The sequence below is a fragment of the Nicotiana tabacum genome, chromosome 21 (assembly GCF_000715075.1).
Source record: "Nicotiana tabacum cultivar K326 chromosome 21, ASM71507v2, whole genome shotgun sequence".
In the NCBI taxonomy this organism is placed as follows: domain Eukaryota; kingdom Viridiplantae; phylum Streptophyta; class Magnoliopsida; order Solanales; family Solanaceae; genus Nicotiana; species Nicotiana tabacum.
The window spans coordinates 34,389,596-34,406,978 of record NC_134100.1 but is presented as its reverse complement, the minus strand read 5'-3'; the positions used below and the strand labels follow the sequence as shown (position 1 = coordinate 34,406,978).

The window sequence follows — 17,383 nt, the reverse complement described above, 5'->3', positions numbered from 1 at the left end:
CCGGGATCAGTACCTGTGAACACTGGAGGGTCTAACTGAAGGAACTTGTTTACCCCGGAACCAGAAGAATCCTCTTGCGAGCTAAATAAGGTGGGTGCAACATTTGACCTCTGGGCCTGAGAAGCTACTAATTGAGTCAACATCTGAATAGCTCCCCTAAGATCCCCATCAGAAATACCGGGAGCTGGGGCTGGAGGTGGAACAGGTATATCGGCGGGAGGGATTGGGGCATCCTCCGCGAGTGTAGGAACTGGGGTAGTATGTTCTGGAGTAGACGAATCAGGCAGTGTGAAAGTAGGGGGATTATCCTCACCCGCATTATCAAGTAAGGGATCAACAACCACTCCTGGGGTGGTATTGGCTTCTTGTCCAATTCTCGCTCTCTTCTTAGGTGCCATTTACTGAAAGTTAGAACAATGCACGAGTTAGGGGAAAACAACCTCACGTTCCGCTCTATCGCACGATATAGAACAACAATGAAGGGTATCATTCTTAAATGTCCAAGTAGCCCCCTAATTATAGATGTGGTCGACAACACACCGATAAGAAGGGCTCTACTAGACACGGCTCCGAGACATCCTAGGACACTTTAAAACCTTAGGCTCTGATACCAAGTTTGTCACGCCCCAACCTCGGGGAGCGCGACCGGCGCTCAACCGAGCGAACTCGGTCGAGATAGCCTATTAAACCTTTCCTACCCGACTCATTCATAATTCAAAAAGGGATCGCATCACCATTTCAAAAATCGGGGAGAGATCAGTTATATAAATATATAAACGTTGCTAGTTCATTTTCCTTATATACATTATGCCATAGTTAAGTTTTTAAAATACAACTCGATCCAAAGACCACCCCAACACACATACATGACCCACATAAACGTCTACGAAGCCTCTAAAGGTACAACGGAGGAATATGACAATGCCGGCAATAAGGCCCCGGCTATACCTCAAAATATTAAAACTTATACAAAAGAAGGACTACATGACCCCAGGAAGAAATGGGGCTCACCAAGACTGCTGTGATGAGTGTGAGGAAGAGCACCACTATCTGCGATCAGCGCTATCTGCGATGGAACCACCTACATCCATTCAAAGATGTAGCGTCCCCGGCAAAGGGGACGTTAGTACTGTTGAATAGTACTAGTATGTAAGGCAAACACCAATCTTAGTAGAATGAACAGTGAAACAAAGAGAAGGCAGTCATAATAATCAATAAGTACTTCATCGAAATACAAAGAAATACCAAGTAAGGATCACATAGTTTCCAGTTCAATTCTTCCATCTTTTAGGTTGATAATCTTTAGTGCCAAAACCACAACTCATAATGCCACCGTATTTTTACACGGAGTCCGGTCTCGGCCCGACCGGCTAAGCCATCTCAAGTAAGACATATCCATATCCACAATGTAAATCAATAATTCCAACACAAATGCCACCATGTGTACAGCATGGCATCCGATCTCGGCCCGATCGGCTAAGCCATCTCACTTGAAACATAACCTCTTTCAATTGTTCACTCAATTCACATCTCTTTCCCATCTTTCGTTACATGGCACAATTAGCCTCATTCATTAAGTAGTTCTTGGCACTTGGGTACATTTTACAATTCAAGTCTTTCCCTTTTTATTTGTTCAAATAACATCATCATTCATGTCGATAAGTACCATCACATAAGGCATTCCACACATAAGGGAATGAACTTGGAAAATCATAATTACGTTCTCAAATAGCATGATGACATGGTAACCATCTAAAACAATTAGGGAACATGAATCTTTCAATCAAACACACCAAGGCAAATAATTCTAGTATAATCAAGTTGGAACTTACACCAATTATTCGGACACCAGGAGTTCGATTCTAAGAAGAAGAGAGTTAGCCATACATACCTCAATTTTGCTTCTTTGGACTCTACAATTATTCGGAACCCATAGCAACCTCAATCTATTTTAGCAATATACAAATTGAACCCAGAATTAGGAAAACGTTCATGGTTCTAACTCACTTTATTTCCCCACACTCTTTATCACACATGCATGCAAGATAAACCACCCTCATACTCATGAAGTATCACCCCAGTACCCCATTATAGCTATGTTTGAAATTTAGAGCTGGGGTGATGAAGCCTTACCTTTTAGGGTGAAGAATTTTGGTGCTCTACTTGAATATTTCCAAGGCTTTGAGTGATGATTGAAGATCAATTTGATGAAAACTTAGGCCCTCCCTCTTGAACCCTCTCTCTCTCACTCTAGAAGTATCAGAAAAGGAACTCAAAATAGACCTAAGGGGTGTTTTAACGGAATGGGGGTCGGGTTTTAAATTAAGAAAAATGGTGTCCCGACACAGGTCTGCGGTCGCATATGCGACCACATAATGGTGATGCGGTCCGCAAAGTGACCGCAGAAATGGCCCTCAAGGGCCTAAACTTTCGGCTCAGGTATGCGACCAGTATGCGGTCCGCATACTTGTTCTGCGGTCGCATAATGCACCGCAGAACTCTCTCCGCAGAAACCCAAGAGGAATTATACGACCAATATGCTGTCCGCATATTGATTATGCGGTCTGCATATCGATTATGCGGTCACATAATCGACCTTAAAACTGACCTCAAATTGGCCAAACTTACTGCTTCACTATACGGCCATTATGCGGTCCGCAGAGTGATTATACAGCCGCATAATGGGCCGCAGAATCGCGTTCTTCTGCGAAACATTTTCTTCTCAGTCCGTAGGGTACTGTTCAATCCAAGTATTTCTACTATAGTAATGCAGGAATCTATCTTTGCACCACGAAACCCCGAGTATTTTGGTTAAAATTTTTACGGGTCCTTGCAACATCACTAATTTAATGATGAATTTAACAATAGATTTGTGTAATTTAACCAAAACTGAGTTAGGATTTCTTACCCTAATTTTTCATTGAAAATCTGCCGAAACATCGCCACAAACCAAGCTCTCTAGGTCAAAAAATGTATAATGAAATCAAACCCTCAAAATTAGGCCTTTTCTGCCCAGCGATTTTGCTTTTGCAGCCCTTTAGTCGCAACTGCGACGCCGCACCTGCGGAAAAAACATCACAGGTGTGGTTTCCACTTAATCCATGACTTTCCGCTTCTGCGGACAAAACACACATTTGCGCATCCGCTTCTGCGGACTAAAATGCGCTTTTGCGCACTCGCTCCTGCGGGCAAGGCCCGCTTCTGCGATAATAGACCAAGCTAGCCTTGCCCGCAACTGCGACCACTATCCGCATCAGCGAACTCGAAGATGCGGATATCTCCTCACACATGCGATCCCAGCTGGGCAAAGCTAGTTTTGCTTCTGCAATCAGCTCCTCGCATTTGCGTGTCCGCACCTACGGCCAAACCCTTCGCAAGTGCGATGACACCAGAACAACAGTGGTTTAGCAATTGCACATGCCCAAAATTGTTTCGGATTCAATCTGTTTCACACCCGGGGACCCCATCCGAATATACCAACAAGTTCCAAAACACCTAACAAACATACTCGATGCCAAAAATAATATCAAACAACATCGATTCTACGAATCGCAGCCAATTCAAGCCTATGAAACTATGAACTTCCGAATTCCAAAACTAATGTCGATTCCAACCAAAACAACTACGATTGACTTCAAACTTTGCACACAAGTCATAGATGACATGACGGACCTATTCCAACTTCCTAAATCGGGATCCGACCCTGATATCAATAAAGTCAACTCCCAGTCAAACTTTCCAATCTTCCAAACCTTAAAATTTCTAACTTTCACCAATTCACGCCGAAACGACCTACGGGGCTCCAAATTAACATTCGGACATGCTCCTAAGTCCAAAATCACCATACGGAGCTGTTGGAACCGTCAAAACTTCATTGCGGAGTCGTCTACCCAAAGTCAAACTACGGTCAACTCTTTCAACTTAAAGCTCCAACTTATGGACTATATATCCCATTTCACTCCGAAACTTACCCGAAACCAAAACCAAACACCTCTGGCAAGTCACGTAACTATAATACAATAAAGAGGAGGCAATAAATAAGGGATCGGGGCTAAAATACTCAAAATGGCCGGCCGGATCGTTATATCCTCCCCCTCTTAAAACAAACGTTCGTCCTCGAACGAGTATAGAGACATACCTGAAATGGTGAAAAGATGAGGATAACGACTACGCATATCGTGCTCGATCTCCTAAGTCACCTCGTCGACTGGTTGACCCCTCCACTGAACCTGCACTAAAGCAATGTTCTTCGACCTCAACTTTCGGACCTGCCTGTTCAAAATGGCCACTGGCTCCTCAACGTAAGACAAATCCTTGTCCAACTGGACTGATCTGAAATCCAACACATGAGATGGATCGCCGTGATGCTTCCGGAGCTTAGAAATATGGAATACTGGATGAACTGCGGCTAGACTAGGTGATAGTGCAAGCATGTAGGCCACCTCTCCAACCCTCTTAAGAATCTCAAGAGGTCCGATATACCTAGGGCTTAACTTGCTCTTCTTCCTGAACCTCATAACACCCTTCATTAGCAAAACCCGGAGCAAGACCCCCTCCCCAACAATGAATGCGACGTCGTGAACCTTCCAATCCGTATAACTCTTCTGTCTAGATTGGGTTGTGCGAAGCCGATCTTGAATCAATTTAACCTTTTCCAAAACATATTAAACCAAGTCTGTACCCAATAGTCTAGTCTCACCCGGCTTAAACCAACCCACTGGAGACCGAGATCGCCTCTCATACAAGGCCTCATACGGAGCCATCTGAATGCTCGATTGGTAGTTGTTGTTGTAGGCAAACTCTGCAAGCGACAAGAACTAATCCCAAGAACCCCCAAACTCCATCACACATGCATGGAGCATATCCTCCAATATCTGAATAGTGCGCTCGGACTGTCCGTTCGTCTTAGGGTGAAATGTTGTACTCAACCCAACCTGTGTGCCTAACTCACATAGTACGGCCCTCTAGAATCGCAATGTAAATTATGTACCCTGGTCAGAGATGATGGATACCGGCATGCCATGAAGTCTGACAATCTTGCGAATATAAACCTGCGCCAACTGCTTTGAAGAATAAGTAGTCACCACTGGAATGAAATGAGCCGACTTGTTCAACCTATCCACAATCACACATACTGCATCGAACTTCCTCTGGGTCCGTGAGAGCCCAACAACAAAATCCATAGTAACTCGCTCCCATTTCCACTCTGAAATCTCTAGCCTCTGAAGCAATCCACTTGGCCGTTGATGCTCATACTTCACCTGCTGACAATTTAGGCACCGAGCTACATACTCCACTATGTCTTTATTCATACTCTTCCACCAATAGTGTTGCCTCAAGTCCTGATACATCTTAGCGGCACCCGGATGACTAGAGTACTGTGAACTGTGAGCCTCCTGAAGAATCAACTCATACAACCCATCTACATTGGGCACATATATCCTACCCTGCATCCGTAACACACCGTCATCCCCAATAGTGACCACATTGGCATCGTCGTGCTGAACCTTGTCCTTGAGGACAAGCAGATGGGAGTCGTCATACTGACGCTCTCTGATACGATCATATAGAGAAGACCAAGAAACCACACATGCCAAAACTCGATTCGCCTTCGAAATATCCAATCTAACAAACTGGTTGGCCAAGGCCTGAACATCCAATGCTAATGGCATCTCTGCTGCCGGTAGATATGCTAAACTGTCCAAGTTTTCCACCTTACGACTCAAGGCATCGGCCACCACATTGCCCTCCCATGATGATACAAAATGGTAATATCATAGTCCTTAAGCAACTCTAACCATCTCCGCTGCCACAAGTTAAGATCCTTCAGTTTGACCAGATGATGTATACTCCGGTGGTCAGTATGGACCTCACAAGGGACATTGTACAAATAGTGTCGCCAAATCTTCAAGGCATGAACAATAGCTGCTAAATAAAGGTCGTGGACAGGATAATTCTTCTCATACACCTTCAGCTATCTAGACATGTAGGCAATCATCCTACTGTCCTGCATCAACACCACATCGAGGCCAACACGCAACGCATCACAGTATACAGTGTAAGACCCTGAACCCGTAGGCAACACTAACACTGGGGCTGTAATCAAAGCAGTCTTGAGCTTTTGAAACCTCTCCTCACACTCCTCGGTCCACTTGAACGAAGCACTCTTCTGGGTCAGTCTGGTCATAGGTGCAACAATAGATACAAAACCCTCTACGAATCGACGGTAGTACCCTGTCAAACTAAGAAAACTACGGATCTCAGTAGCTGAAGATGATTTAGGCCAACTCTGCACTGCTTCAATATTCTTCGTATCTACCTTGATCCCCTCACTCGACACTACATGACCCAAAAATGCCACTGAATCAAGCCAGAATTCACACTTCAAAAACATTCGCATACAACTTCTTTTCTCTCAAGGTCTGAAGCACGGTCCTCAAGTGTTGCTCATGATCCTCCCGGCTCTGGGAGTACACCAAGATGTCGTCAATAAACACAATGAAAAATGAGTTAAGATAGGGCTGGAATACAATGTTCATCAAGTGCATGAATGTTGCTGAGGCGTTGGTCAGCCCAAATGATATCACAAGGAACTCGTAATGACCATACCGAGTCCTAAAGGCAGTTTTTAGAATATCCGACTCCCGAATCTTCAACTGATGATAGTCTGACCGCAAATCAATCTTTAAGAACACTCTGGCACCCTGTAGCTGATCAAATAGGTCATTAATGCATGGCAATGGATACCTATTCTTTACTGTAACCTTGTTCAACTTTCGATAATCAATGCACATACGCATAGAACCATCTTTCTTCTTTACAAACAAAATCGGAATACCCCAAGGTGATGCACTGGGCCGAATGAGACCCTTATCAAGCAACTCTTGCAACTTCTCCTTTAACTCTTTCAGCTCTGCTGGGGCCATACGATATAGTGGAATAGAAATGGATTGAGTGTCCGGCAATAAATCAATACCAAGATCGATATCCCTATCGGGCGGAATGCCCGGAAGATCCTCCGAAAATACATCTGGATAATCTCTCACTACCGGAACTGACTCAACGGTAGGAGTATCAACACTGACATCTCTCACAAAGGCTAGATATACCTCACACCCCTTCCCGACCATCCGTTATGCCTTAAGGAAAGACACCACCCTGCCAGGAATATAATCTAAAGTACCTCTCCACTCCAATCGTGGAAAACCTGGCATAGCTAACGTCACCAATTTGGCATGACAATCAAGAATAACATGATAGGGCGACAACCAGTCCATACCCAAAATAACATCTAAATCTACCATATTGAGTAACAATAGGTCGGCTCTGGTCTCAAAACCACCAACAACAACTAAACACGACCAATACACACTGTCAACAACAATGGAATCTCATGCAGTCATGGATACATAGACAGGACAACTCAAGGAATCACGGGATATACCCAAATATGGAGCAAAGTAAGATGATACATAGGAATAAGTGGAGCTTGGGTCAAATAAAACCGATGCATCTCTATGAAAAACTGAAACAATACCTGTGATGATTGAGTCAGACACAACTGCCTCCGTCTTAGTAGGAAGAGCATAACATCTGGCCTGGCCTACCTCTCTAGGGCGACCTCTACCCGCCTGACCTCCACCTCTAGCTGGATGTGCAGGTGGAGTGGCAACTAGTATGGTGACCACGGCCTGAGAAGCCTGAGTGCTATATGGAATACGTAGGGTCTGAGTAGTCTGTAGAGGTGCACCCCTCCTGAGTCTGGGGCAGTTTCTCATCATACGACGAGTGTCACCATACTCAAAACAAGCTCTCGGAGGACGTGGCTGCTGGAACTGGATCGGGCCTGATCGGCTAGACTGACCGTTGAAAGCACCTCGTGTAGGAGGTGCACTAGATAGTGACGGTGCATAATAGGCAACCTCAGGCCTGGGAGTAGCCGGAATACCGCTGGAAGCTGGAAGTGTCGAATGAACAAGATGGCTCACATAGCCTCTACCATGACGGGCTGCAACTGGGGCACGGGCTCCACTATATGTGCCAGAATCTCGAGGCTTTTTGGCCTCCCTCTGCTCTCTCTCCCGGGCCTACATACCCTCCAATCTCCTAGCGATCTCCATAGCTTGCTGGTACAGGATGTCAGTCCCCAACTCTAGAGCCATGCTGAATCTAATACCAGGGTTGAGCCCCTCGATAAATCGACGAACTCGCTCTCTGACAGTGGAGACTAAAGCTGGTGCATGTCGGGACAACTCGTTGAACCTGACAGCATACTTTGATACGATCATAGCACCCTGATGCAACTGCTCAATCTCTGCATGCCATGCACCACGAAGGCTCTGGGGAACAAACTCCCTCATGAACATCTCTGAGAACTGAGATAGGTGAGTGAAGCTGCCTCGACCAGGCTACCCAACTCATACTCTCACCACCACTGATAAGTCGCTCCCTTAAGCTGGAACATAGAGAAAGAAACCCCACTCGACTCTACAATACCCATAGTATGGAGTATACGATGGCACTCTTCAAGAAAACCATGTGCATCCTCTAAAGCCAAACCTCTGAAAGTAGAAGGGTGGTACTTCTTGAACCTGTTGAGCCTGAACTGCTCCCTTTCAGAAGTTGTTGCCCTAACCTCGAGCTGAACTGGGATGACCGACTGCACTATTATGACCTCTGGGACCTGGTCAAACTGGACCCGCTGCTCTGGAGTACGGGCGGCGGGAGTGTGTGCTCCTCTCCAGCCTAACATGTGGCAGGAGGAAGTGGAATCAACCCTGCCTGAGCTAGAGTGCCAAACATGCTCAAAACCTAGGGGAGGGTCTCCTGGAGTGCAGGGGTAGTAACAGGTATCTCAGGTGCCTTCTCTCAAACTGGAGCTACTGGTGGCTCCTCTGTAGTAACTCGGGCAGGTGCTCTGGCTGCACCATGTGCCCGTCCTCGTCCTCTGCCCCAGCACCGGACTCTCGCGACTCTAGCAGAGGGCGGGTGTCTGATCATCCAATCCAGTTGTGCATGTCCTCACTATCTGTGAGAGAACAGAAAGATAGAAATTTAGAATTTCGAAGTCAACAATTTTGCACGATAAGGAATCAAAAAAGTGAAACTTTTCCTAACAATTCCATAGCCTCCCGAAGATAAGTACAGACGTCTCTGTACCGATCCGCGAGACTCTACTAAACTTGATTGTAACTCATAATACCTGTGAACTTAGAGCTCTGATATCTGTCACGCCTCATTTTTTTGAAGAATAGGGAGTTTTTCCAATTAAAGAGATATTATTCGAAATGGGTTTATTTGTTTAATTAGAGTCGCCACTTGAAATATTTATTATAGTGTCGCAAGTCACCGGTTTATTTTAAAATTCCAAATCGAGGAAATTGACTCTGAATTATGATCCGCGAACACAGAAGATCGGGTAAGGAATTCTGTTAACCCGGGAGAAGGTGTGAGGCACTTTCGAATTTCATAATTTTAGTACGGTCGCTTTAATCATACTTGGCTTAATTAATTGATTAAAACGTATTTTTAGAACCTGTGTGCATTGTGCCTTTTACCGCTTTTAAATGCTTGATTATTCGTGATTATGGAATTATCTTGAAACGAGTCACGCGTACTGTATTCGTTTTGTTTGGTGTGTCAAAATCATGTCACGTGTACGTGTACACAATTAAGAATACTTTATTATTAATATTGTTTCACCCAAAGTTACGCGAACGCATACCTTGGTTTTAATTTTAGAAATCGTAATAATGTCATGCGAATGTATATATAATCACGATGAATTGATTAAGAGCATGCCAAAAAGCACACTAACACTTTTGTATTGTTCCCTATTACTTTGAGATTTATTGTGAGGTCAAATGAATTATGGAAACTATTCTTATTTTTGAAGAAATACTACATAGGTTTAAGATTTTGAACTCGTTAGAATTATGCCCTTTTTGGATCATATTATTGAAAACCTAAATGCCTTGGCCCACGGCTCTCTTCTAACTTGCCAGCAACATTCGAGGCCCACTTAAATAACCTTAGTCAAGGTCCAATTAAAATGAAGTTCTACTCACCTAATTCATCTAATGTTAAAAAGGTTTGGCAATTTGTTCCCCTATCATCATAACTCAATGCAACATACCAACAGATATCAAGGAAAACGAGAAATTCAATTAAGAAAACATGCTAACAGAAAGACAATTACCAAAAATAAATCGAGAGTTACCGACATGAGTCAAACTACAAACACCGAATAAAATAGTAATGAAGAAGAGTAAAGATGGACCTTTAGCGAGCAACACTTTCTATTATATCAAAGAGAAATTGAACAGCCATACAAATCCAGAAGACCCGAACGGACCTCGAACAACAAAAGAAGCCAACTATCGGTACCTCGATGGTGCCCGAACTCAACCTTTCGGAGCTGCTACTTTTGTGCCAAAAGGGGCTGGGATTCGGACTGTTTTGGAAGTGATTTCCGATGGCTTTTGGTGACTTTAGTGACTAATTTTCATGGAGTTTCGGGCTGTTTTTCAGCAGAGAAAGGTGCTGTGTTTGGTGGTTGAACTTCTGCGTTTTTCAGCTGTGTTTATGAATGTTTGAAGGCTGGTTTTTGGCTGATTTTGCTGGGAAACAGAGCTGCTTTTGGAGGTCGTTTTTGGACTGTTTGGGGGTGATTTTGGATGCTTTTCATGGCTTTTTAATGGCTATGTTGCTGCGTTTTTTCAGCTAAGTTTTGGGGCTGATTTCCATGGCTTTTGATGGAGTTTAAAGGTTGTTTCAATGGCTGAAGGTTTTGCTTGTTTTCATGGTTATTGAGTGAGGAAGATGAAGTAGTTTGGTTTTTTGGGCGTAACTTTCGTGTGTTTGGCTCTTTGGCCAGGAGAAGCTACGACTGCCTCCTTTCTTGCTTATCTCGCTAGGTTTCTTTATGTGTACCCCTTTTACTATAGGCTAGTGTAGCTTATATAGTGTGTGAGATGAATTAGGGAGCAAGGAACCCATGTGCAGGTGATAGAAATTTTTTCTTGAAAGGAATCCTTCTCTCCTTTCCAAATGCAATCAAAAGAAAAAATTTGTTAGTCAAGTGGTTAAGAGCATGTGATGAACGGAAATGGAATTGACAATGCCATAGTGAATGAATCTTTTGCAACTTGGCCCTACTGAAATAAATAAGAAAAACTGTATAAGAGTATGGCAGTGTAGTAATGATAGCAATAAAATTGAAACAATAATAACATATCAAGGTTAGCTTCACGGAACTAAAGCAAATAATGCAACACCGAGAAAATGAGGAATGATATGCTAAGGAAACAAAACAACCAAAGACAAGTGCAGTAATAGAGAAATACCGACAAGAGTCACTACCGAGATACCGCCTCATAGCTTCAAATCACAAGAATAATTCACAATCTTTCCTTATATCATCGTGGGAGCCTTGCATTTAGTTTTGAAAATCATTTTACCGAAATAGCACCCCGTATTTTATCACACCGCATGACTTCTAGTAGTTCCCCTACTAGCCACGCGTATCAAGCCCACCTTATCTCACCGCATGCGTTTCAACTCCAAAACCTTATACAACCACATGCGTATCAATATCAAAACGTATCACAAATCGCACCTCAAGTGCCAAATATCACGACTTGCCAAAAAATCAACAATAACAGTATTTTCACAATAAAGAGCCAATGGCTCAACCACAATGTACACAAGAGTCTCAACAATAACAACCGTAAGTGAATAACTCAACTGAATAGTATTTCACAACTTAAAACTTGGCCTCAATGTGAATCACGACCTTTATAACTCAATACCAGTTTCATCAACAAGATATTCCAAGAACAACAACTTCAAGTAAAGAATTCAACGGTCAAATAATGAATATGGAATAAAGGAAATAAGAACTTCAACTAAACATGTAGAGCAATTAACAAGTAAGAGATAAGACAAGTAGAGCATGTGAAAATAGACTAGTGATGATGAAGATAAAATGTTAAGATAATTCAATTAAGGCATGAAAGGAATCTACATAGCTAAAACCGATAAATTTCTATATTTAGCCCGTGTACACACTCGTCACCTTGCGTACACTGCTTTCACACATCATATTTATCACAAAACAATACGAATCCTAAAGGGTAATTCCCCCACACAAAGTTAGACAAGACACTTACCTCAAAACACGCTACGCAATCCACTAGTAGGTCATTCCCTCGATTATCCAACTCTGAACGGCTCGAATCTAGCCAAAATAACTTTATACTATAAATATAAACTATAGAAAACTATTTCAAATAATAAAATTATGATCTTTGCAGGGAAATAAAAAGTCAACTCAAAAATTCAAACTTGGACCGCGTCTCGGAACTCGACAAAAATTATAAATTCAAAACACCCAATCGATAATGACTCCAACCATACAAGAATTAATCAAATCCGACCTCAAATCGTCTTTCAAATCCCCAAATTTTAGCATAAGAAGTTTTCACATTTTTTCCTTAAATTTTCAACTCAAATCACTAATTAAATAATAAAATTAACAATAGATTCATGTAATTTAACCAAAATCGAGTTAGAATTTCTTACCCCAATATTTTTCTTGAAAATCTCCCAAACTATCACCATAAACCAAGCTCTCTAGGTCAAACAATGGATTATGAAATCAAACCCTCGAAATTAGGCCTTTAATGCCCAGCGATTTCGCTTTTGCGGGCCTTTAGTCGCATCTGTGACGCCGCACCTACGGAAAAACTATCGCAGGTGCAGTTTCCACTTAGGCCATGACTTTTTGCTTCTGCGGACAAAACGCGCAGCTGCGCATCCACTTTTGCGGACTAAAACATGCTTATGTGGACTAAAATGCGCTTCTGCGCACTCGCTCCTACGGGCAAGGCCCGCTTCTACGACAATAGACCAAGCTAGCCCTGTCCGCATCTACGACCACTCTTCTGGACCTGCGAACTCGCAAATGCAGATATCTCCTAACACCTACTATCCCAGCTCCGCAAAGCCAGCTTCGCTTTTGTCATCATCTCCTCACTTTTGCGTGTCCGCACCTATGGCCAAACCCTCCGCAGGTGCGATGACACTAGAACAGCAGTGGTTCAGCAATTGCACAAGCCCAAAATTATTCCAAATTCAATCTGTTTCACACCCAGGGTCCCCAGGACCCTGTCCGAATATACCAACAAATTTTAAAACACCTAACGGACCTACTCGAGGACAAAAATCACATCAAACAACATCGATTCAACGAATCACAATCCAATTCAAGCCTATGAAACTATGAACTTCCGAATTCCAAAATTAATGTCGATTCCTACCAAAACAATTCTGGTTGACTTCAAACTTTGCACACAAGTCATAAATGACATGATGGACCTATTCCAACTTCTGAAATCGGGATCCGATCCCGATATCAATAAAGTCAACTCACGATCAAACTTTCCAATCTTCCGAACCTTAAATTTTTTAACTTTTGCCAATTCACGCCGAAACGACCTACGGACCTCCAAATCAACATCCGGACATGCTGCTAAGTCCACAATTACCCTACAGAGCTATTGGAACCGTCAAAATAGCATTCCGGAGTTGTCTACCTAAAGTCAAACTACGGTCAACTCTTTCAACTTAAAGCTCCAACTTAGGGACTATATGTCCCATTTCACTCTGAAACTTACCCAAAACCAAAAGCAAACACCCCCGGTAAGTCACGTAACCATAATACAATATAGAGGAGATAATAAATAGGGGCTCGAGGCTAAAATACTCAAAACGACCGGCCGGGTCATTACAAGAATATTATACTAAAGGATTGAGAAAAAAGGGGGAAGAGTATTTATTAGCACATGAGCAAATATTTAACAAGTAATTCGACCAAAGAGTGTTAAAATAATTATCTCAATATATAATGAGTAAAGTAAAAGAATTATTTTGATGATTAAAGAATGAATGTTATGTAGGAAGAATGTGTCAAAATGTTTGACATACAAAACTATTGTATCAATATGAAGAAGTGTTCGCGCTAAAAAATGAGTCATCATTCAATAAGGAACCAAGACCATTTTTAGAGTCATGGACTTGAAACACAAATTATGTGAGCCAAGCCCAAATAACTACAAGGCCCAAGTCTCTCAAAGAATAGCATAATAATTCAATTAAAACTTCTTTATAAATTATGTCTACTCAAAACGTGTTAATTGAAAAGTAATGTATATATAGAGAGATTCGAAAGGCATGCTAGTATAACTTTAAGAAAATACGATAATATGATTTTTTATTTTTATTTTTATGAAAAAGAGGATGACATATTTTTATTTTAGGTAGACAACTAACCTAATTGATTATGTATATGAAAATTCTAATTAATCGACCAAGTTTAAAAATATATTTGACAACCTAAGTGTTCATACAAATTATGCGAATTATCTAATGTACAATATTATAAGTTAACTGGATTATTAACTAAACGCAATTCACCCAAAGTGTTTGGAAAATAGGTAAACATCAAAGCAAATGCGACATATATCTACTACTTTACTATACTTTACGTTTTGAGTAAAACCGGGAATGGGAAGTACGAAGCAGGGAATTTGGTGGGGTTCGTCTTCGTCTCTGAGCGTCGTCTTTCCAAAACGTTTTTGTATAAAGTATCTCGCAAGATAAGAGAAACGAAATTATTAGAGACATAATATAATGTAAAAGATAAAGTAATAAAGTAACATGTTTTGGAAATGATTTTCGTTTTAAAATGTTTTTGGAAAATCATTTTTCGAAAATGTTTTTGTTTTTGAAAGATTGTTTTTTTTTTAAAAAAAATTGGAAATTATTTTTGGAAAATAGATTTGAAAAATAGTTATAAAAATAATATAGGAAGATACACTTTTGAAAATAATTTAAAAATATTTTTTGAGGCTCGGATGGTGTATGCCATATAGAAATAAGACATTAGAACGTGAACGCCGACATGGTAGCAACTCCGGTGGCCAACTGTGTTGCCTTCCAAAGCGCGGATCGTTGCATTTTTCTTTTATTTTTCCTTTGGCTTTCGTCGTCGCTTCGTTTTTCGGGCCCAGTTCGGAGGGTTATTCGGGGTGTCCTGGCCTCAAAATTTATTCTCATCGGCCTAGTATTGTAGCACTGTATTATACTAATCCGGTCAATATCCAACATCAATAACCAATGAGAATTAGAGCAGTGGAGAAGCCGAAATTTTTACCAAGGGGTGAAAAAATATTAAAAAAATAGATATACTAAAAAGTTTAGGGGAGTCAACGTATAGTAAATATACATAAAACAGAAAATTTTATCTAGCAATACAACGTAATTTTCCGGCGAAGGGATGTCGATTGACACCCCTTGGTTAAATGTGGCTCCGTCACTGAATAGGAGCAGCGTGTTACTCAATCAACTAGAAGACAAGAAAAGTGTCATGGCAACAACGGTAAGATCAACAAAGTGAATGAAATCCTTTTAGTGTGGATGCCCGAAGGTCCTCGTCCAAGTCTCCCACAGTTTTGCACTTCAGTTTTCCAAATAAAACACAGTAAGTAATCAAGCAATAGCGGGAACGGAAAAATAACCAAACATCGCTAACGAAAGAAACAAAAAACAGTAGCTATAGCCCAGATAGGAGTTCCATTTCCTCATAATAAAATATCAAAGGTGTAACATTCAAGATTCCGGCCAGATCTGGTATAATTCCCGTTCACCATAAGTAAATCCACCAACAACATAAAAATACCAAGACAAACGGATAGTGACCGGAAAACCAGCAGACCGTCGGAACAAAATCACCGGCGGTGACTCGCGTTATAGAGGTCGCCAAAAAAATTCCAATTCTGGCCAGGTCTGCCTGTGTTTAGCCAGCGAACAAAACTATTTTTTTTTGATTTGGTTTTATCTTTTATAATAGCACATGAAGATGAGAAATAAGAGATGGGGAAGAAAGGGATCTGCCAGCATAAATTTCTCCGGCGAGATCTGAAAATCCCGACGTGTTTTAAACCTGCAAAACCAACAAAAATGAGTTAGGTATGAAATAAAAGTGAAGAAGAAAGAAGGAAGAGAGGGAGTAAAAGAGAAGCAGTGGTTGCCGGCCTTTGGACTCGCTGGATTTGGCCATTTTCGGCGATGTGACGGTGAAAAATAAGAGGAGAGGTGAAAGGGAAGAAAGAGTAGCAGTGGCGTCACCGCCTGGCCGGTCATCACCTCCGGCAATGGCGACAAATAGTAGCAACATAATTAGGAAGACAATGAAGCAAGGTTGGCAGCTGCCATGGTATACAATCACCGATCGACGGTCAACTCCGGCCGACATCAGTACCTAAGAGAAGCAAACGGCTGAAGGTTTCTCAAAAATGAATAATGAGAGAGAGAGCTATTCAAAGGGGGTTAAGGTTGTTCCTCTTGAATAATGAGAAAAGATGGGATTTTTACTAGGGTTTTCACCCTTTTCAAAAATCTAATGTGTTGTCTTTTTGTAGTGTAGTGGGTATGTATTATATGGTGGGGTATGGTGTATTGAATAGAGTAGGTAGATATTTTGTAGTGGGTCTTTACCCATTGGGTAAAAGTTGTGCTTATTCAAATCAAATGTCATGTCACATCAAAGTCACATCAAAGATCAAAGTGTTATCAAAGTCACAATAGATGTCTAGTCACATCTAATGTGTCATCACATCGGACGTTGACGGGATATCGAATTTGATCGGACTTGATCCGTATTTTGAAATAAATTCTACTGACTTCTGTGTAATTAATATACTATGTTATATAAGACAAATGTTTAATTAATCAAGAAATCTTGTAGTATTTATTTAAAATTGTAACTACTATGATGACGTAGTAATTGTTATTTTTTTTAAGGATAATAAATTGATAGAAATTCTAATATGTGAAAAATAGGACAATAATCAATAAATTATTTTGATTTTTTGGAAAAATGCATAAAAATGGTAGTATTTGACTAATTGTAACAAAAAGATAAAAATTCCTATATTTTGTAAAAAACAATAAGTATAATTATCAATAAATTGCATAAGAGCTAAATAATATGTAAAATACTATATTTTATCGTTTTTGATTCGGAAACCTGCATAAGTTAATTTTTAAATACAAAGGGTCAAAATTGAGTGTCAACAGCTGTCCTCTTCGACCGGAGATGATGTAAGAGTCTTCGGGCAAAACAATTGACATCATACTCAATTTTGCCCCGACATGACAGAGTGGGAATGAGGATATTTTGAAGGTTGTGACCGAACTCTGATTTCTGAGTTGCCTACATATCTCTGGTTGCACGAGAATTAGGTCGCATGTAGTTCTTGAAGATTGAGTATTACTTATGAATCATAGCCTCATTGAGTGGAAAACAATTGTTCGAGGACAA

The 17,383-nt window shown here is 41.3% G+C and overlaps 1 long non-coding RNA gene across 2 annotated transcripts; it reads right to left on the bottom strand.

Annotated features, from left to right (window-relative positions):
• Positions 1-929: 929 nt before the first annotated feature.
• LOC107760007 (uncharacterized) lies at positions 930-16,609 on the bottom strand. Of its 2 annotated transcripts, XR_012704449.1 has the most exons (4): positions 16,096-16,609; positions 10,280-16,003; positions 7,538-9,028; positions 930-1,081 (listed from the first exon to the last, which is right to left on the bottom strand). It is a non-coding gene; the product is annotated as an uncharacterized LOC107760007 (long non-coding RNA). The 2 variants fall into 2 exon arrangements; XR_012704450.1 differs by lacking the exon at positions 930-1,081 and having other exon boundaries at positions 7,369-9,028; positions 16,096-16,599.
• Between the last annotated feature and the right edge of the window lie 774 nt (positions 16,610-17,383).